Raw genomic sequence first — 21733 nt, forward strand, 5'->3', positions numbered from 1 at the left:
TTTGCTTTCTCCATGATCCAGCGGATGTTGGCAATTTGATCTCTCATGCCTCTGCCTTTTCTAAAACCTGCTTGAACATCTGGGAGTTCACAGTTCACATATTGCTGAAGCCTGGCTTGGAGAATTTTGAGCATGACTTTACTAGCGTGTGAGATGAGTGCAATTGTGTGGTAGTTTGAGCATTGTTTGGCATTCCCTTTCTTTGGGATTGGAACGAAGACTGACCTTTTCCAGTCCTGTGGCCACTGCTGAGTTTTCCAAATTTGCTGGTATATTGAGTGCAGCACTTTCACAGCATCATCTTTCAAGATTTGAAATAGCTCAATGGAATTCCATCACCTCCACTAGCTTTGTTCGTAGTGATGTTTTCTAAGGCCCACTTGACTTCACATTCCAAATTTGGCCTTGGAGCACGGAATGAAGCAGGGCAAAGGCTAATAGAGTTTTGTCAAGAGAACACACGGGTCATAGCAAACACCCTCTTCCAACAACACAAGAGAAGACTCTACACATGGACATCACCAGATGGTCAACACCGAAATCAGATTGATTATATTCTTTGTAGCCAAAGATGGAGAAGCTCTATACAGTTAGCAAAAAATAGACCAGGAGCTGACTGTGGCTCAGATCATGAACTCCTTATTGCCAAATTCAGACTGAAATTGAAGAAAGTAGGGAAAACCACTAGACCATTCAGATATGACCTAAACCAAATCCCTTATGATTATACAGTGGAAGTGAGAAATAGATTTAAGGGACTAGATCTGATAGAGTGCCTGATGAACTCTGAACGGAGGTTCATGACATTGTACAGGAGACAGGGACCAAGACCATCCCCATGGAAAAGAAATGCAAAAAAGCAAAATGGTTGTCTGAGGAGGCCTTACTAATAGCTGTGAAAAGAAGAGAAGTGAAAAGCAAAGGAGAAAATGAAAGATATAAGCATCTGATTGCAGAATTCCAAAGAGTAGCAAGGAAAGATAAGAAAGCCTTCCTCAGTGATCAATGCAAAGAAATAGAGGAAAACAACAGAATAGGAAAAACAAGAGATCTCTTCAAGAAAATTAGAGATTCCAAGGGAAAATTTCATGCAAAGATGGGCTCGATAAAGGACAGAAATGGTATGGACCTAACAGAAGCAGAAGATATTAAGAAGAGGTGGCAAGAATACACAGAAGAACTATACAAAAAAGATCTTCACGACCAAGATAGTCACAATAACGTGATCACTGACCTAGGTCTGATTACAAGCATGCAATTACATCCTATTCAATGAGATATGAAGAAAGGCTATAGGTAGGCTTCTGTTGAAGGTTCTTACTCTCTTAATAGTGTTACATAATGAGGAAAAAACCCTTTCTCCTTACACTTTTTTTTTTAATTTAGTCTTGCCCTCTCGTATCTATCATCTATAAGGTAGCCAATATGACATAGCTAAGATACTCTACTGATCATCTGGCTACCGTACTTAAACATCCTTAATAGATTTTCATTTCTTAAAGCAATAGAGTTCCAGAAAAACATCTATTTCTGCTTCATTGACTATGCCAAAGCCTTTGACTGTGTGGATCACAATAAACTGTGGAAAATTCTGAAAGAGATGGGAATACCAGACCACCTGACCTGCGTCTTGGAAACCTGTATGCAGGTCAGGAAGCAACAGTCAGAACTGGACATGGAACAACAGACTGGTTCCAAATAGGAAAAGGAGTACGTCAAGGCTGTATATTGTCACCCTGCTTATTTAACTTATATGCAGAGTACATCATGAGGAATGCTGGGCTGGAAGAAGCACAAGCTGGAATCAAGATTGCCGGGAGAAATATCAATAACCTCAGATATGCAGATGACACCACCCTTATGGCAGAAAGTGAAGAGGAACTCAAAAGCCTCTTGATGAAAGTGAAAGAGGAGAGTGAAAAGGTCGGCTTGAAGCTCAACATTCAGAAAACAAAGATCATGGCATCTGGTCCCATCACTTCATGGGAAATAGATGGGGAAACAGTGGAAACAGTGTCAGTCTTTATTTTTTGGGCTCTAAAATCACTGTGGATGCTGATTGCAGCCATGAAATTAAAAGACGCTTATTCCTTGGAAGGAAGGTTATGACCAACCTGCTGCTGCTGCTGAGTCACTTCAGTCGTGTCCGACTCTGTGTGACCCCATAGACGGAAGCCCACCAGGTTCCCCCGTCCCTGGGATTCTCCAGGCAAGAACACTGGAGTGGGTTGCCATTTCCTTCTCCAATGTGTGAAAGTGAAAAGTGAAAGTGAAGTCGCTCAGTCGTGTCCGACCCTTAGCGACCCCGTGGACTGCAGCCTATGAGGCTCCTCCATCCATGGGATTTTCTAGGCAATAGTACTGGAGTGGCTTGCCATTGCCTTCTCCATGACCAACCTAGATAGCATATTAAAAAGCAGAAACATTACTTTACCAACCAAGGTCTGTCTAGTCAAGGCTGTGGTTTTTCCAGTGGTCATGTATGGATGTGAGAGTTGGACTGTGAAGAAAGCTGATCACCGAAGAATTGATTTTTTTGAACTGTGGTGTTGGAGAAGACTCTTGAAAGTCCCTTGGACTGCAAGGAGATCCAACCAGTCCATTCTAAAGGAGATCAATCCTGGGTGTTCATTGGAAGGACTGATGCTAAAGCTGAAACTGCAATACTTTGGCCACCTCATGCGACGAGTTGACTCATTGGAAAAAACTCTGATGCTGGGAGGGATTGGGGGAAGGAGCAGAAGTGGACTACAGAGTATGAGATGGCTGGATGGCATCACCGACTTTACGGACATGAGTTTGAGTGATCCCCGGGAGTTGGTGATGGACAGGGAGGCCTGACGTGCTGTGATTCATGGGGTCACAAAGAGTCAGACACGACTGAGCGACTGAACTGTAATAACTGAAAGGTTAAATCAACTTGTTAGCACCGTTTAAAGATTTCCTCTTGCTCTACCTTAGCGTTGAACTTAACATCCGGTAATATCAAGCTCCTTTGCTTTCACATCTCCATTCTCTATTCATGTGGCTAACTTAATTATCTTCTAAGACTCTAATCATCTTCATATCCAGAAAGCCTTCCTCAAATGCTATGTGCCACTTGAAGGGTGCCTCACCTGTTCATCCTCCTGCACATATGCACTTCTCAAGCACAGTTCTGTGTGCATATGACTGAGACTAGTGGGGCTCCTGGGGTCCCAAAGGTCCCCAGTCCCTGGGGTTGCAAAGAGTCAGACATGACTTAGCAACTAAGCACACATTTGCTGCTCAGGATAAGGACCAGAGAAGCCCTCTCCTGTCACCACTTCCATATTTCAATCAGAAGAAAATTCTCAGGGAGAGACATTGAGAATGCATTTAGTGAATTTTCTGCTTTTAGCAAAATAACAGTGCTAACAGCTGTCTAGAGAGGTCTTGTCACCACTTTCGTTTGCTGCTGTGCCAGATTGATATCACACACACATACACAGACACACACATGCATATACACACACATAACAATAGAAAATATTTTTCTTATTTTTTCCCTGAGAATGTATGCTCCTTGAGTGGAATTCATACCAATTTACTTTTTACCCTTATCATTATTTCCACCAATTAATATCTAATGTAGGAGAACAATACTCTAAAAGCAATGCAATCAGTGAGTCGAATCTGTAACACAGACCGTGTTAGATTTCCTATCCCCCTGAGTAGTATAAAGTAATAATTATCCTCAACGGTATCACTTTTGTTTCTTGTTCCTTTTGTTTTCACTGCTGTGCTATCATGCTTCCCTGGCTTATCTCTTTATGCACATGTTGTTGCTTGATGTACACTCATGCTTCCTAGTCCTCTTGGAGAGTCTTGTCGTTAGAACAGAATATGTCACTCATGCTAGCATGCACACATACACATGCCTGCAGAAACTCTAAATGAGAATTGTCTAGAATTCTTTTTAAAGTATCAGTTGTTATTAAATTTCCTAAATGTTTAGAGGAAATAGAGTACATACCTTTATTAGTTTCCTTTAAATGAAAGTTTAGGATGAAAAAAGATGCCCTGGTCATCTATTGTTTGTTACTTTATAGTTTATTCTACACTCCACCCTGATAAATATTTTAAGCTGAATGTATTTATTAAAAATGAGAAGTCAATAGAGAGCAGAATACATTTACTACATAAAACATCAAGGTATACCTCTGCTCGATATTTGATTCAATCATATCTCAAAATTAAACTTTAGATGATTTGTGTGTGCCTTTTTCTCATGGTGACTGAAAGCAAAATTAAATAGTCCTTGAGGGACTGAAGATAAACATCATGTTAGTCATTATATTTTTAACTCCCAGAATTTCATGGGTGCTACTAATTAAGAGAGATTTCCAGTAGTCTCTTGATTTTAAAAGAAGTTTCTAGCCATTCATAAAAAATGCAAATATCCATGGCATTTAAAAACTTATACTTTTGCTGAGGCAAACGGTTGAATCTTGTGCACAAAAAACTGTTATGAAGTGACATGGGAATTACCAAACAGGTGGGACAAATGGACTTCACAAAACCTTTATCTCAGCATAGCTTTATTGCTCTCTACTAACAAGAGTATTTACAAAGATAAGGGCTATCAACCCAGCTGTGCAATCCAACTAAAGATATTTAGACAGTTTTCTTCAGCTACAGTTATATTTCATAAGTGCCACACTTTAGAGAATTTTTAAAGAGCTGTTTATAATCCTTCTCTACATTTTCCACCTTAAACACTGAATATACTTTCTTTTCAGCCCAATTTTGCAAAGGTTACCAAAGACTTGTCCATAAAAACATGGGTTAATTCTCATCACGCATGGTACAAAACACCCTGCTGCTGTTGCTGCTAAGTCACTTCAGTCATGTCCGACTCTGTGTGACCCCATAGATGGCCTCCTACCAGGTTGCCCTGTCCCTGGGATTCTCCAGGCAAGAAAACTGGAGTGGGTTGCCATTTCCTTCTCCAATGCATGAAAGTGAACAGTGAAAGTGAAGTCACTCAGTCGTGTCCAACTCTTCGCGACCTCATGGACTTCAACCTACCAGGCTCCTCCGTCCATGGGATTTTCCAGGCAAGAGTACTGGAGTGGGGTGCCATTGCCTTCTCCCACAAAACACCCTAGCATCATTTAAAACAAAAGATATCTCTTTTCTTAAAAAATATTTTTCACTTGCTTATGGGACATTACCTTCCTTTTCATCATGTTTTATTGACTTTTTCTTCTTAGCCTTTTAAAATAAATCTTCCTCTTCACCAAAGTCTAATTTTAGAGCCCTCCATCATTCGTTGGATCATAGAAAAAGCAAGGGAATTCCAAAAAAACATGCTTCATTGACAATGCTAAAACCTTTGACTGTGTGGATCACAAAAAAACTGTGGAAAAGTCTTAAAGAGTTGGGAATATCACACCACCTTACCTGCCTCCTGAGAAACCTGTATGCAGGTCAAGAAGCAACTGTTAGAACCAGACATAGAACAACAGATGGATGCCAAATTGGAAGAGGAGTATATCAAGAGTGTATGTTGTCACCCTGCTTACTTAACTTACATGCAGAGTGCATCATGTGAAATGCTGGGCTGGATGAAGCTCAAACTAAAATCAAGATTACCATGAGAAATATCAATAACTTCAGATATGCAGATGACTTACCTTGTTGTTCAGCTGGTAAAGAATCCTCCTGCAATGTGGGAGACCTGGGTTTGATCCCTGGATTGGGAAGATCCCCTGGAGAAGGAAAAGGCTACCCACTCCAGTGTTCTGGCCTGGAGAATTCCATGGACTGTATAGTTCATGGGGTTGCAAAGAGTTGGGCACACTGAGTGACTTTCACTGATTCACTGATGCAGATGACACCACCCTTATGGCAGGAAGAGGAACCAAAGAGCCTCTTGATGAAGGTGAAAGAGGAGAGTGAAAAAACTGGCTGAACTCAACTTTTAAAAAATGAAGATCATGGCATTTGGTCCCATTACTTCAAGGCAAATATGGGGAAACAATGGAAACAGACTTTATTTTGGGGGCTCCAAAATCACTGCCGATGGTGACTGCAGCCATGAAATTAACAGACTCTTGCTCCTTGGAAGAAAAGCTGTGAAAAACCTAGATACCATATTAAAAATCAGAGATATTACTTGCCAACAGCAGTCTGTCTAGTCAAAGTTATGGTTTTCTAGTAGTCATGTATAGATGTGCGAGTTGGACCATAAAAAAGGCTAAGCACTAAAGAATTGATGCTTTTGTACTGTTGTGTTGGAGAAGACTTGAGAGTCCCAAGGACTGCAAGGAGATCAAACCAATCAATCCTAAAGGAGATCAGTCCTGAATACTCATTGGAAGGACTGATGCTGAAGCTGAAGCTCCAATTCTTCGCCCAACTGATGCAAAGAGCCGACTCATTAGAAAAGACCCTGATGCTGGGAAAGATTGAAGGTTGGAGGAGAAGGGGATGACAGAGGATGAGATGGTTGGATGGCATCACTGACATGGACATGATTTTGAGCAAGCTCCGGGAGTTGGTGATGGAGAGGGAAACCTGGCGTGCTGCAGTCCATGAGGTCACAGAGTTCGACATGACTGAGTGACTGAACAACAACATCATCTCAGACCTATCTACTGTTAATATCTAGGAAATCTTATTGCCCTACTATGTCTCTAAAAATTATTTAAATATAGGTTATTACAAAATATATGTCTAGCCCGTAAACAAAAATCTCACAAATACGTTGTCCGTTTTGATATCTTTAATGTTTACTAAGAAAGACACTGTTCACGTCTTTCTCTTGAATTCTCTTCAGTACAGCAGAATTTCTTAGAAATGCCTTTGAAATAATATGGTTCATACAACTACTTCACACTCCCTACATTGTGTCTATAGTACTAAAACAAGGAAATATTTTCACCTTTAGCCTTTTCTTCACACAGCAGCTTGAGTGTTTCTTCTAAAATGTAAATAACATTACTTCCTTATTCCCAACACAATATGGTTTCCTGTTATATTTAGAATAAAACTCCAGATCTTTACTACAGCCTATATGTGTGCTTAGTCACTAGTCATGTCCAACTCTTCGCAGTCACATGTACTGTAGCCCACCAGGCTCCTCTGTCCATGGGGATTTTCTAGGCAAGAATACTGGAGTGGGTTACCATGCCCTCCTCCAGGGGATCTTCCCAACCCAGGGACTGAACCTAGGTCTCCCGCACTGCAGGCAGATTCTTTACTGTCTGAGCCACCAGGGAAGCCCATGGCTCTACATAATCTGGTATCTTTTCATGTTTTTATTTGGCAGAGTTACTCCAAAATAATGAAAGTATAGTTTAAACTCATCATGCATAGGATTCTGTAAATATAGTATAAAAATTATTTGATGTTATACTATTCTAAAATGAAGGAATATATGGATATTCTAATGGACCAATAGCAAATTTCAAGATTTTTTACAATATTTATTTACAATATTCTATTTGAGTTTCTCAGAATTTAAATAACTATAAATCACTTTCTGATTTGGGGGAATCATAAAGTACTACTGGAAAATCTTAATTATCAGTATTAAAATTCAAAGTTAATAGGTTTGAATAAAGTGAATTTGTATTGTTATTATCCATAAATTACTAATTATATTAACATTTTCTTTGAACTGATGAAGGCAAAATGCCCACAGCTGTAGTCAGTTTTAGGGATTATATTGATATATCTCTCTCTCTGCTTTAAACATTGATAGGATATGTGAACAAAATTCAATAAGAGCATAGAAGAAAAACCTGTGCATGTAGGCATGCATGGTATCACTTTAGTTGTTTCCAACTCTTTGTGACCCTATGGACTGAAGCCCCCTAGGCTCCTCTGTCCATGGGATTCTCTAGGCAAGAATACTGGGGTGGATTGCCATGACCTCCTCCAGGGGATCTTCCCCATCCAGGGATCGAAGTCTCATCTGTTCTGTACCACTAGCACCACCTGAGAAGTCCCAGAAGGAAAACACTATCAACCAAATTGACCAAATTTTTAGAGAACACTCCACCTAAAAATACAAGAATATACATTCTTTTCAAGTGCACACTGATGAAAATAGATTGAACAATACAAAAATAAATTGAAAAGCATTGAAATAAAAAACATGTTCTCTAGGGACAACTGAATTAAAGCAGGAATCACTAACAATATTAAAGAAATGTTCAAGCATGCAATTCAAAAAGATTTAAGTATGTGGAAATTAAATGACAATGTGCTAAATAATCCATGGGTAATAGAAAAAAATAAAAAAATGATAAATGTTTTTGACCAATTAAAGTGAAAACAAAACATTTCAAAGATTATGGGATATATCCAAAGCAGAAGAGGAAACTTGGTAGAACTAAACACATATTTTAAGAGAGAATAAAAGTTTCAATTTAATAATTAAGCTCCTAAAGTTTAAGAAACTGGAAAAAGGAGATTAAATTAATTCCAGAAAAGCTAAAGAAAGGATAAAATAAAGTAAAAAGGAAAGTAATAAAATAGAAAATAGAACAATAGAAAAATTAACAGACACAAATTTGTTTTTTGTAAAGACAATGAAATTATTAACAATAAACCTCTATTCAGACTGACTATGGAAAAATAGTGCTGAAGATAAAAATGATAAACATAAGAAATGAGGAGAGAGGGCCATTACTACAGATCCTATGGATGCATGTTGCTGTTGTTCAGTCGTTAAGTTGTGTCCAAATCTTTGTGACCCCATGAACTTCAGCATGCCGGCTTTCTCTGTCCATCACTAACTCTCAAACATATTTGCATACACTTGGCAAATATTGTGAGCAATTTTATAACAATAGACACATCTTAGATGAAATGAACAGACTCCTTGAATGATATATGCCACTAAATTGTGCTTAAGAACATAAATATCATAAATAACCTGCATGGGTTAAACAAATATAATTTGTAGTTAAAATCATAGATACTGAGAACATCTGCACCCACTTGGCTTCACTGGACCATCTGCCACAAACTCTTTCAGACAATAGAAAAGGAGAGCCCACTTCTCAATACAAAGAGAGGCCAGCATTACCTTGATACCAAAATCAGAGACACTAAAATAGATTCTAATGTTTCTCATGAATATAGATACAAGAGCTTTTAACAAAAATTAGCAAAATTAATTAAGCCATATACAAAAAGATTAATATTTCAGGATCATATGTGATTTATATCAGGGGTACAAGCAAAAGATTGGATTCATATTCAAAAGCCAAATATAAATTGCCATCAGTTCAGTTCAGTCACTCAGTCATGTTCAACTCTCTGCGACCCCATGAATCACAGCACGCCAGGCCTCCCTGTCCATCACCAACTCCCGGAGTTCACTCAAACTCATGTCCACAGAGTCGGCGATGCCATCCAGCCATCTCATTCTCTGTCGTCCCCTTCTCCTCCCGCCCCCAACCTTTCCCAGCATCAGAGTCTTTTCCAGTGAGTCAGCTCATCGCATGAGGTGGCCAAAGTATTGCAGTTTCATCTTTGGCATCAGTCCTTCCAATACCAGCCGACTAAAAAGAAAAGCCAGTGATCATCCAATAACGTCAGAAAAATATTTTGATAAATTTCAAGAATCAGATGTGAAAACAAAACTCTCAGCAAACTAGGAAAACAAATAAAATCTTGAAAAATAACATCTTAAAAACCCCTATGGCTAAAATGAAAATTGAATATTTTTCCACTATAGTAGAGAAAAGGACAAGAGTGCCTGCTTCACCACATATTATTAGAGATTGTTGGTTAGTGTCAAAGACATGAATATAAAATGCAAAGAAAAGGAAGAAAGCAAGAGGATAGGAAAAGAAGCAACAATTTGAAAGGAAGAAACAAAACTGTATCTATTATCAGCTGATATGATTTCCTATATAGATAAAACCAATAAATATACCCAAAACTGGGGCTTCCCCAAAGGCTCAGTGGGTAAAGAATCTGTCTGCAATGCAGAAGACACAAGAGATGCAGGTTCCATCCCTGGGTTGAGAAGGTCCCCTGGAGAAGGAAATGGCAACCCACTCCACTCCACGATTCTTGCCTGAAAAATCCCATGGACAGAGGAGCCTGGCAGACTACAGTCCAAGGGGTCACAGAGTCAGACATGGCTCAGCGTGCATGCACAAGCAATAATAACTAGTAAATTGATTTAGTAGAATCACAGAATACAAGGACAATATGCAAAATCCAATTCCATGTCTGTGTATTACCAACAGACAATGAACAATTAAATTTAAAACATAAAATTTACATTAACATCAAGAAACATGAAACCTTAGGGATACGTTTTGTTGAGGTAATATTTTTACTCTTAATTGATAATGGCAATTTTTTATACCTAACCATGGATGTAGTGAGAAATTACGCTGTTTCATAGAGATACCACTAATTTTTAAATCGGTAAGAAACCAAACCAAACCAAACTACTGATATTCACAAAACATCCTCAGAAAAGTAGGTACATATACTTGCTTGAGCAAAAACTACAACAGGTATTATTATGAATTATAAAATTTATAAAAAAGTTATAAATTTACATAACTTTATATAAAAAAGTAAAGTATAAGAATCCAGACACAAACATTAAATAATTATAATACTTTGATGTAAAATTCTAGAAAAATTATGGTAGTAGAAAGCAGCTCAATAGTTGCCAGGGCCCAGAGAAAGGGGAAGTAGATCAAACACAAAAGTGACAAGAGGCAGCTTTTAGAGTGAGTGTTTTTATGTCATTTGGTGATAGTTATTTGTCTGCAAATTTGTCCAATTACATCAAATTGTACAATTAAAGTTGGTCAGTTGTATTGTGCATAAATTAAACCTCAATAAAAAGTCAGCCAACCTAGAGTTTGCTGTTATTGTATTATAGTCTTCTACAATTTTAATACATAGTAACTTTGGTGCCTGATGAACTCTGGACGGAGGTTTGTGACATTGTACAGGAGACAGGGACCAAGACCATCCCCATGGAAAAGAAATGCAAAAAAGCAAAATGGTTGTCTGAGGAGGCCTTATAAATAGCTGTGAAAAGAAGAGAAGCGAAAAGCAAAGGAGAAAAGGAAAGATATAAGCATCTGAATGCAGAGTTCCAAAGAATAGCAAGGAGAGATAAGAAAGCCTTCCTCAGTGATCAATGCAAAGAAATAGAGGAAAACAACAGAATAGGAAAAACAAGAGATCTCTTCAAGAAAATTAGAGATTCCAAGGGAACATTTCATGCAAAGATGGGCTCGATAAAGGACAGAAATGGTATGGACCTAACAGAAGCAGAAGATATTAAGAAGAGGTGGCAAGAATACACAGGAGAACGGTACAAAAAAGATCTTCACAAGCAAGCTAGTCACGATAACGTGATCACTGACCTAGAGCCAGACATCTTGGAATGTGAAGTCAAGTGGGCCTTAGAAAGCATCACTACGAACAAAGCTAGTGGTGGTGATGGAATTCCAGTTGAGATTTTTCAAATCTTGAAAGATGATGCTGTGAAAGTGCTGCACTCAATATGCCAGCAAATTTGGAAAACTCAGCAGTGGCCACAGGACTGGAAAAGGGGGTCTTCATTCCAATCCCAAAGAAAGGGAATGCCAAAGAATGCTCAAACTACCGCACAGTTGCACCCATCTCACACACTAGTAAAGTCATGCTCAAAATTCTCCAAGCCAGGCTTCAGCAATATGTGAACCGTGAACTCCCAGATGTTCAAGCAGATTTTAGAAAAGGCAGAGGCACCAGAGATCAAATTTCTAACATCCGCTGGATCATGGAGAAAGCAAGAGAGTTCCAGAAAAACATCTATTTCTGCTTCATTGACTATGCCAAAGCCTTTGATTGTGTGGATCACAATAAACTGTAGAACATTCTGAAAGAGATGGGAATCCCAGACCACCTGACCTGCCTCTTGAGAAACCTGTATGCAGGTCAGGAAGCAACAGTTAGAACTGGACATGGAACAACAGACTGCTTCCAAATAGGAAAAGGAGTACGTCAAGGCTGTATATTGTCACCTTGCTTATTTAACTTATATGCAGAGTGCATCATGAGGAACGCTGCGCTGGAAGAAGCACAAGCTGGAATGAAGATTGCTGGGAGAAATATCAATAATCTCAGATAAGCAGATGACACTACCCTTATGGCAGAAAGTGAAGAGGAACTCAAAAGCCTCTTGATGAAAGTGAAAGAGGAGAGTGAAAATGTTGGCTTGAAGCTCAACATTCAGAAAATAAAGATCATGGCATCTGGTCCCATCACTTCATGGGAAATAGATGGGGAAACAGTGGACACAGTGTCAGACTTTATTTTTTTGGGCTCCAAAATCACTGCAGATGCTGATTGCAGCCATGAAATTAGAAGACGTTTACTACTTGGAAGGAAAGTTATGACCAACCTTGATAATATATTAAAAAGCAGAGACATTACTTTGCCAACAAAGGTCCGTCTAGTCAAGGCTATGGTTTTTCTTGTGGTCATGTATGGATGTGAGAGTTGGACTGTGAAGAAAGCTGATCACTGAAGAATTGATGCTTTTGAACTGTGGTGCTGGAGAAGACTCTTGAGAGTCCCTTGGACTGCAAGGAGATCCAACCAGTCCATTCTAGGGGAGATCGATCCTGGGTGTTCATTGGAAGGACTGATGCTAAAGCTGAAACTGCAATACTTTGGCCGCCTCATGCAACGAGTTGACTCACTGGAAAAGACTCTTCTGCTGGGAACGTTTGGGGGCGGGAGGAGACGGGGACGACCGAGAATGAGATGGCTGGATGGCATCACCGACTCGATGGATATGAGTTTGAGTGAACTCTGGGAGTTGGTGATGGATAGGGAGGCCTGGCGTGCTGTGATTCATGGGGTCGCGGAGAGTAGGACACGACTGAGCGACTGAACTGAACTTTGGACTATGCTTAGTTGAAACCATTAAAAGAAGTGCTTTATAGAAGCAGAGTTAAGATTTTTTTTTATTAGCTGATTCTAAAACTTTATCTTTTCTGTGCTCAGTTTGTTTGTGCCAAACTAAATGTGCCAAATCAAGCTTTTGTCTTACTATAATGACAAAATATCCATCAGCCCCCAAATGCCCTACAGATACAGTGAAACAGTTTCAATAATGGTAAAAACAAAAATGCAAAATTTTAATCATATTCATAGTGGTTCATATTCATCTTTTAAAAGGATCCCTTATCTTCCACTAACAGCAGAATGAATTAATTTTTTTTCAATCTTATTTTTTAAGTAAAGGAATGTCCACAGGTCAAACATACAAACTAACTTAGTTCCCTTTTTAATGAATCTCATTTTTTAGTTTTTAAATAATACAGGTTCCAAGAACAAATTTTTATATCCAAATTTTTAAGTGAATGCATGATTCAGATAATACTGCATTTTAAAATATTTTATTAAAGAAAGTATATAACTGGCCCTTCTTATTTCCCATTTCCTACATATTATCTTGGGAAACACGTTTCATATAAGAAACTTATATGAAAAACTTACAATTATCTTACCTCCTAAGTATTTTGATTCCTTCCTTTGCAGGTTACCTGGAAATGTCTGCCATTTCAACTTCATTTAGCATCCTAGTTCTGAGTTCATACTTCCAGCAACTAGCCAAGCAAACAATTGGGGCTATTCTCATTTTCTTGAACTGAAAATGAAGTCCAAGCCTTTCTTTGGTCTAGCCTCGGCAATGAATTTCACTCACTTAAAAATATGTCCCTTACACTGCTTTGTATCACACTAAGGATCCATTCCTACATATATTCCCAAGTATTTACAATAACAAGTCTTGCAATCTTTTATTCTCTAGATGATGCTTGGTCCGTGTTTTCCCAGGATGGTATGTCTAGTTATAAGTAATAGGATAATAAAGAAAGCAAGGGATATACCATCACATCACCTTGCAAAGCATACCTCAGGTAAGATAATTACAGGGCCTTACAGGATGTTAAGACCAATCTCATAAGGAAGCAAAGGAGAATCAATATCACGTAGCAAGATATTCTGTGAGCTTTCTAGTCTGCACAATAGAGGCACACTGGTGAAAATGGAGCTGAATTGAAATCCACCATATTTAGCAGTGACAACAAACCCAAGAATCTCTTTTATCTTTATGAATTCTTTTCACCTGTGATGCTTTACCCACAATCCAACCAACTTGGACTATTTTAAAGTATCCAGTGATCTACTACATTATCTAACATGCCCTTCCTTTTTGGTATTCCATTCTATTTAAAAAGTTACATTGTTTGTAGCATAAATGAGTAAAAAAATTTAAATGAAATGTAATTTAACATCAGATGACTACACTCCTTTAAACCCAAAAGATAATACTATCCATAAGGCAAAATGGGTCATTTTTTAAAATGTTAATTGTAATTTTACATACCTTTCATTTCTCCTCAAGTTGGTTATTTCTCACTACTTAAACCTAGGGCATGTGGAGAATTTTGACTACTATCAAATAAGTGCTTTCTGTACACTTTTAGGACATATCAAATGTAAAATATGAATGTTTAAATAATTTGAAGGAATACACATAATGATAACGGATAGAATTAAATCACTCTATTCTCCATTAGGAATCTGTATACACATGGGGTCTTTTTATTTTAACAGCATATCAAGTTCATTATGCTAAACGAGACTTTTATTTTAAAGAACCAAGTATTTTGAGTTGATGAAAAAGCTTTTATCAGTCTGTCCGAGGACTAACTATGAAAAGAAATATCATTCTGACCTGGTTACTAACAGTATCACACTCAGTCTTCATTGTATATTTACTGAGTAAAATTATTTTTATTCAACATTGAAAAAAGAGGGGTAAAAGACAATGTTTCACCTACACAGTTTGTTACTCAAAAAACAAACTAGAAGCTCAAGATCTTGATAGCTACCTAACCACACTATATTGAACTCCATGTATTTCAGCAAAGACTAAGGACTTCTCTCCCAAAGGATACTACCTTTGTTCGGAGGAATAACTAAAAATATAGTTTAGAAATCAACTGATAGAAATTTGTCAGAAATGTGGCAGTAAGGAGAAGGATAGTGATGTGTCCTAGAAGAGTAGCTGCTGCTGCCGCTGCTAAATTGTTTCAGTTGTGTCCGACTCTGTGCGACCCCATAGATGGCAGCCCACCAGGCTCCCCCGTCCCTGGGATTCTCCAGGCAAGAACACTGGAGTGGGTTGCCATTTCCTTTTCCAATGCATGGAAATGAAAAGTGAAAATGAAGTAGCTCAGTCATGTCCGACTCTTCCCGACTCCATGGACTGCAGCCCACCAGGCTCCTCCGTCCATGGGATTTTCCAGGCAAGAGTACTGGAGTGGGGTACCAGTGCCTTCTCCAAGAAGAGTAGCAGAGAATATCAAAATAGATGAAAGTTTTATAGAATAGATCTTGGCTGCCATATCCCCAGGTAAATGCAGCAATACTAACTATTACAAGTAAAGGCATTTCTGCCTTAGAGACATTCCCAGTTTCTGAGCTAGCCTGGGTGTGTCATAGAGAGCCCTGTTGAGCAGGGCTCATAATTCATGGATCAGATTTTAAACTGAATTCATGCCTATCTCAGATGCTCTTCCTCACTTCCCCACCCCAAGCCCAGTGTAAATTCAAGCAAAGACATTTTTATAGTTTCAACTTATTCTTTTTTCCTGCATGCCTTAAGTTTTAAAATGAACAAAAATATTTTCATCACTAGTTTGAGTTTTGTTTTTTCATGAATATATATGGTCTCTGAAGCAGCCCCCAGGGTCACCTTGCTCACTGGCCTCTGACTATACCTTGGAATTCATTGCTTCATGAAAATAGCAGTGGTAGGAGTTATACTAATGGGTAGCATGTGACAAGCCCTGTTCTAAGACTTCTTTGCTTATTAACTGATTTAACTCTTTCAACTTCCCCATTTTACAGATGAAAATACTGAGGCACAGTTTCAGTAACTTGTTCAAGATGACAGTACTAACGTGGCTGAGAGGGGATTTCAATCCTAATAGGCTAAGTCAAAGTCTTGGATTTTAGCATTACACAATTTCATTATAAAAATAGAAAAAGAAGCAGTTTTCTCAGTCTCTCGTCATGTTTCATTCCTAAGATGTTAGACCTGACTAGTTCTTGTCAGTTCTGTGGCATTGAATAACATGTGCCACATTCCTCTTTTGAAGTTATATGGAATATTAACTCCTCAAAAACCAAGATGTGATTTGCTGGGGATTTTATTTAGAGACAAATAAAATGGAAAGTTTCTTTTCTTTTTGTTTTGTTTTTGTAATGTGGTTTCAAGAAATAAAACCCTATTATTATATTTAAACAACCAATCCATTGTTTTTGGAGAGGTAGAAAATTTTCCATTGTAATGCTTCTCTTCTCATTAAGGTAATGTATTCACTCATAATCTGGTGAAGCAAGTGATTAAAGTTGAGGCAAAGAGAGAGAAAAGTTAAATAGAAGCAAATGTTTTTGCATTATGTCCTTTTATTGATTGCTGGAATTAACCATACTCTTATCAGATTTGAAATAGTGCTCAGGTTCCAATGAAGTTAAATCATAGCACCATTCCACTTCAGTTCAGTTCAGTTCAGTTCAGTCGCTCAGTCGTGTCCGACTCTCCGCGACCCCATGAATCACAGCACGCCAGGCCTCCCTGTCCATCACCAACTCCCGGAGTACACTCAAACTCATGTCCACAGAGTCGGTGATGCCATCCAGCCATCTCATTCTCCGTCGTCCCCTTCTCCTCCCGCCCCCAACCTTTCCCAGCATCAGAGTCTTTTCCAGTGAGTCAACTCGTCTCATGAGGTGGCCAAAGTATTGCAGTTTCAGCTTTAGCATCAGTCCCTCCAATGAACATCCAGGATTGATCTCCTTTAGAATGGACTGGTTGGATCTCCTTGCAGTATAAGGGACTCTCAAGAGTCTTCTCCAACACCACAGTTCAAAAGCATCGATTCTTCGGCGATCAGCTTTCTTCACAGTCCAACTCTCACATCCATACATGACCACGGGAAAAACCATTGCCTTGACTAGACGGACCTTGGTCGGCAAAGTAATGTCTCTGCTTTTTAATATACTATCAAAGTTGGTCATAACTTTCCTTCCAAGGAGCAAGCGTCTTTTAATTTCATGGCTGCAATCAGCATCTGCAGTGATTTTGGAGCCCAAAAAAACAAAGTCTGACACTGTTTCCACTGTTTTTCCATCTATTTCCCATGAAGTGATGGGACCAGATGCCATGATCTTTGTTTTCTGAATGTTGAGCTTCAAGCCAACCTTTTCACTCTCCTCTTTCACTTTCATCAAGAGGCTTTTGAGTTCCTCTTCACTTTCTGCCATAAGGGTAGTGTCATCTGCATATCTGAGGTTATTGATATTTCTCCCAGCAATCTTGATTCCAGCTTGTGCTTCTTCCAGCCCAGCGTTCCTCATGATGTACTCTGCATATAAGTTAAATAAGCAGGGTGACAATATACAACCTTGACGCACTCCTTTTCCTATTTGGAACCAGTCTGTTGTTCCATGACCGGTTCTAACTGTTGCTTCCTGACCTGCATACAGATTTCTCAAGAGGCAGGTCAGGTGGTCTGGGATTCCCATCTCTTTCAGAATGTTCCACAGTTTATTGTGATCCACACAGTCAAAGGCTTTGGCATAGTCAATGAAGCAGAAATAGATGTTTTTCTGAAACTCTCTTGCTTTCTCCATGATCCAGCGGATGTTGGCAATTTGATCTCTGGTGCCTCTGCCTTTTCTAAAACCTGCTTGAACATCTGGGAGTTCACGGTTCACATACTGCTGAAGCCTGGCTTGGAGAATTTTGAGCATGACTTTACTAGCGTGTGAGATGAGTGCAATTGTGCGGTAGTTTGAGCATTCTTTGGCATTGCCTTTCTTTGGGATTGGAATGAAGACTGACCTCTTCCAGTCCTGTGGCCACTGCTGAGTTTTCCAAATCTGCTGGCATATTGAGTGCAGCACTTTCACAGCATCATCTTTCAAGACTTGAAATAGCTCAACTGGAATTCCATCACCACCACTAGCTTTGTTCGTAGTGATGCTTTCTAAGGCCCACTTGACTTCACATTCCAAGATGTCTGGCTCTAGGTCAGTGATCACATTATCGTGACTATCTTGGTCGTGAAGATCTTTTTTGTACAGTTTCTGTGTATTCCTGCCACCTCTTCTTAATATCTTCTGCTTCTGTTAGGTCCATACCATTTCTGTCCTTTATCGAGCTCATCTTTGCATGAAAAGTTCCCTTGGAATCTCTGATTTTCTTGAAGAGGTCTCTTGTTTTTCCTTTTCTGTTGTTTTCCTCTATTTCTTTGCATTGATCACTGAGGAAGGCTTTCTTATCTCTCCTTGCTATTCTTTGGAACTCTGCATTCAGATGCTTATATCTTTCCTTTTCTCCTTTGCTTTTCGCCTCTCTTCTTTTTACAGCTATTTGTAAGGCCTCCTCAGACAGCCATTTCGCTCTTTTGCATTTCTTTTCCATGGGGATGGTCTTGGTCCCTGTCTCCTGTACAATGTCACGAACCTCCGTCCAGAGTTCATCAGGCACTCTATCAATCAGATCCAGTCCCTTAAATCTATTTCTCACTTCCACTGCATAATCATAAGGGATTTGATTGAGGTCATATCTGAATGGTCTAGTGGTTTTCCCTACTTTCTTCAATTTAAGTCTGAACTTCGCAATAAGGAGTTCATGATCCGAGCCACAGTCAGCTCCTGGTCTTGTTTTCGCTAACTGTATACAGCTTCTCCATCTTTGGTTGCAAAGAATATAATCAATCTGATTTCGGTGTTGACCATCTGGTGATGTCCATGTGTAGAGTCTTCTCTTGTGCCACTTAGAAACCCTTAAATTCTGATTTTTCTCTTTTTATCTATGGAATAGATTAAACAGTGAATTTCAAGTGGACAAAGTTTATAAGTCACTGAACTCAAGTTACACTTGAAATTGTACTTATAAAACATTGGTATGAACCACTTCCATTTCCAAAAGATAGCAGTGTTTTCCATCATTAGTTAAGAACTCTAGCAAGTGGCCCATACCTAAGGCTTCTCATCAGCACGTTTACCATTTCCACTTAATCACATAACCTACAAGTAAAGCTTTATTTTTTGCTCAGCTACACATCTTCTGGGAAGGCAAGTGATCCTGTTAACACTGCCAACTTCCAGCACTACTAAAAAATCCTGTAACTTGGGATGAGATGCTACAGGGTGCTTCTTACTGATCCCTTAATGTTTGCTTTGTTTACATTTTCTCAGTAGATAGAAAATGCAGCATAAGAAATAGGTCAAGACGTAGAAACTGGAATGGAATAAAAACAAGTTAAACAAGTAATAGAATTGATAGACTCATTTCCACAGGCTGACTTCAAATTATTCCTGCTTCAGTCAGCAGGTGTCTACAGGTATAGGCCGGCAGGTACCTTCAGCATGGCAAGGCATGGAGAGTCAGGGATTTCAGAGTAATTGCCATCGAAAGATAAATTAGCCTAAGTGCTACTTGCCAGCAGAAGTCTGTTGGAAAGTTCCCCTCCTCTCATTCTGGATCTAATATACCAATTAAGTTTAGCTCTTCCTATGAAGAAAAAGGTTTAAAGTAACAGCTAAGCTCTATCTTCAAGTAAGGAGAGAAGCGGAAGGAAAAAACCTCTTAAGAGTTATACCTGTTCTAATTGCTATTGCCATTTCAGCTCTTATGTTTCTAGAGTCATCTCATTTACACATTAACAATTTTTTTCAAGGCAAAGGAACAGTTGTTCATGCTTAGAATAAATTTTTATGAACTGGACATTTTTGCGAGAAGTTATGGAAACAACTGTTGCTTGTTGTAACAGTTGTTTGACCTGCCTCTTGAGAAACCTGTATGCAGGTCAGCAAGCAACAGTTAGAACTGGACATGGAACAACAGACTGCTTCCAAATAGGAAAAGGAGTACATCAAGGCTGTATATTGTCACCTTGCTTATTTAACTTTTGTGCAGAGTACATCATGAGGAACGCTGGGCTGGAAGAAGCACAAGCTGGAATCAAGATTGCTGGGAGAAATATCAATAACCTCAGATATGCAGATGACACTACCCTTATGGCAGAAAGTGAAGAGGAACTCAAAGGCCTCTTGATGAAAGTGAAAGAGGAGAGTGAAAAGGTTGGCTTGAAGCTCAACATTCAGAAAATAAAGATCATGGCATCTGGTCCCATCACTTCATGGGAAATAGATGGAAAAACAGTGGAAACAGTGTCAGACTTCATTATTTTGGGCTCCAAAATCACTGCAGATGCTGACTGCAGCCATGAAATTCAAAGACGCTTACTCCTTGGAAGGAAAGTTATGACCAACCTTGATAGTATATTAAAAAGCAGAGACATTACTTTGCCAACAAAGGTCTGTCTAGTCAAGGCTATGGTTTTTCCCGTGGTCATGTATGGATGTGAGAGTTGGACTGTGAGAAAGCTGATCGCTGAAGAATTGATGCTTTTGAACTGTGGTGCTGGAGAAGACTCTTGAGAGTCCATTGGACTGCAAGGAGATCCAACCAGTCCATTCCAAAGGAGATCGATCCTGGGTGTTCATTGGAAGGACTGATGCTAAAGCTGAAACTGCAATACTTTGGCCACCTCATGCGATGAGTTGACTCACTGGAAAAGACTCTTATGCTGGGAAAGGTTGGGGGTGGGAGGAGAAGGGGACGACAGAGAATGAGATGGCTGGATGGCATCACCGACTCTGTGGACATGAGTTTGAGTGAAATCCGGGAGTTGGTGATGGACAGGGAGGCCTGGCGTGCTGTGATTCATGGGGTCGCAGAGGGTCGGACACGACTGAGCGACTGAACTGAACTGATGGAAACAACTTCTCTAGCCCATGCGACAATAACTAGTAAACTTCATAAAGCAAATCACTGTTGATGAGGTAGAATGTGCATACAGACAGACATTACCTAATGTGCTATAACTAAAAACTTAGAGAAAGTAATTATTTTATAGCAGAAATATATACAATATTTACTATTTCCCCAAAACTGTAAATTAATATGTTAATTATTGTTGTTCAGTTACTGAGACATGTCTGACTCTTTGTGACCGCATGGGCTGCAGGCTTCCCTGTCCTTCATTATATTTCCTGGAGTCTGCTCAAACTCATGTCCATTGAGTAGAGTAGTTTTTCCAGTAATCATGTACAGATGTGACAGTTGAATCATAAGGAAGGCTGAGCACTGAAGAATTGATTCAAATTGTGGTGTTAGAGAGGACTCTTGAGAGTCCCTTGGACAGCAAAGAGATCAAAACAGTCAGTCTTAAAGAAATCAACCCTGACTATTCATTGAAAGGACTGATGTTGAAGTTCTTTCAGCTGAAGTTGAAGAATACTTTGGCCACCTAATGGGAAGAGATGACTCATTGGAAAAGACGCTGATGCAGGGAAAGATTGAGGGTGAACGGAAAAGAGGTCAGCAGAAGATGAGATAGTTAGATAGCATCACCGACTCAATGGACATAAATCTGAGCAAACTCGGAGAGATAGTGAAGGACAGAGGAACCTAGCGTGCTACAGTCCATGGGGTCACAAAGTGTCAGACATGACTTCGCGACTGAACGACAACAATAAATGCTGGAGAAGGTGTGGAGAAAAAGGAAGCTTCCTACTCTGTTGATGGGAACTTAAACTGGTACAACCACTATGGAGAACAGTATGGAGTTTCCTTAAA

Source organism: Moschus berezovskii, chromosome 9, assembly GCF_049115385.1.
Source record: "Moschus berezovskii isolate FMDL1 chromosome 9, NW_MosBer_1.0, whole genome shotgun sequence".
Lineage (NCBI taxonomy): Eukaryota > Metazoa > Chordata > Mammalia > Artiodactyla > Moschidae > Moschus > Moschus berezovskii.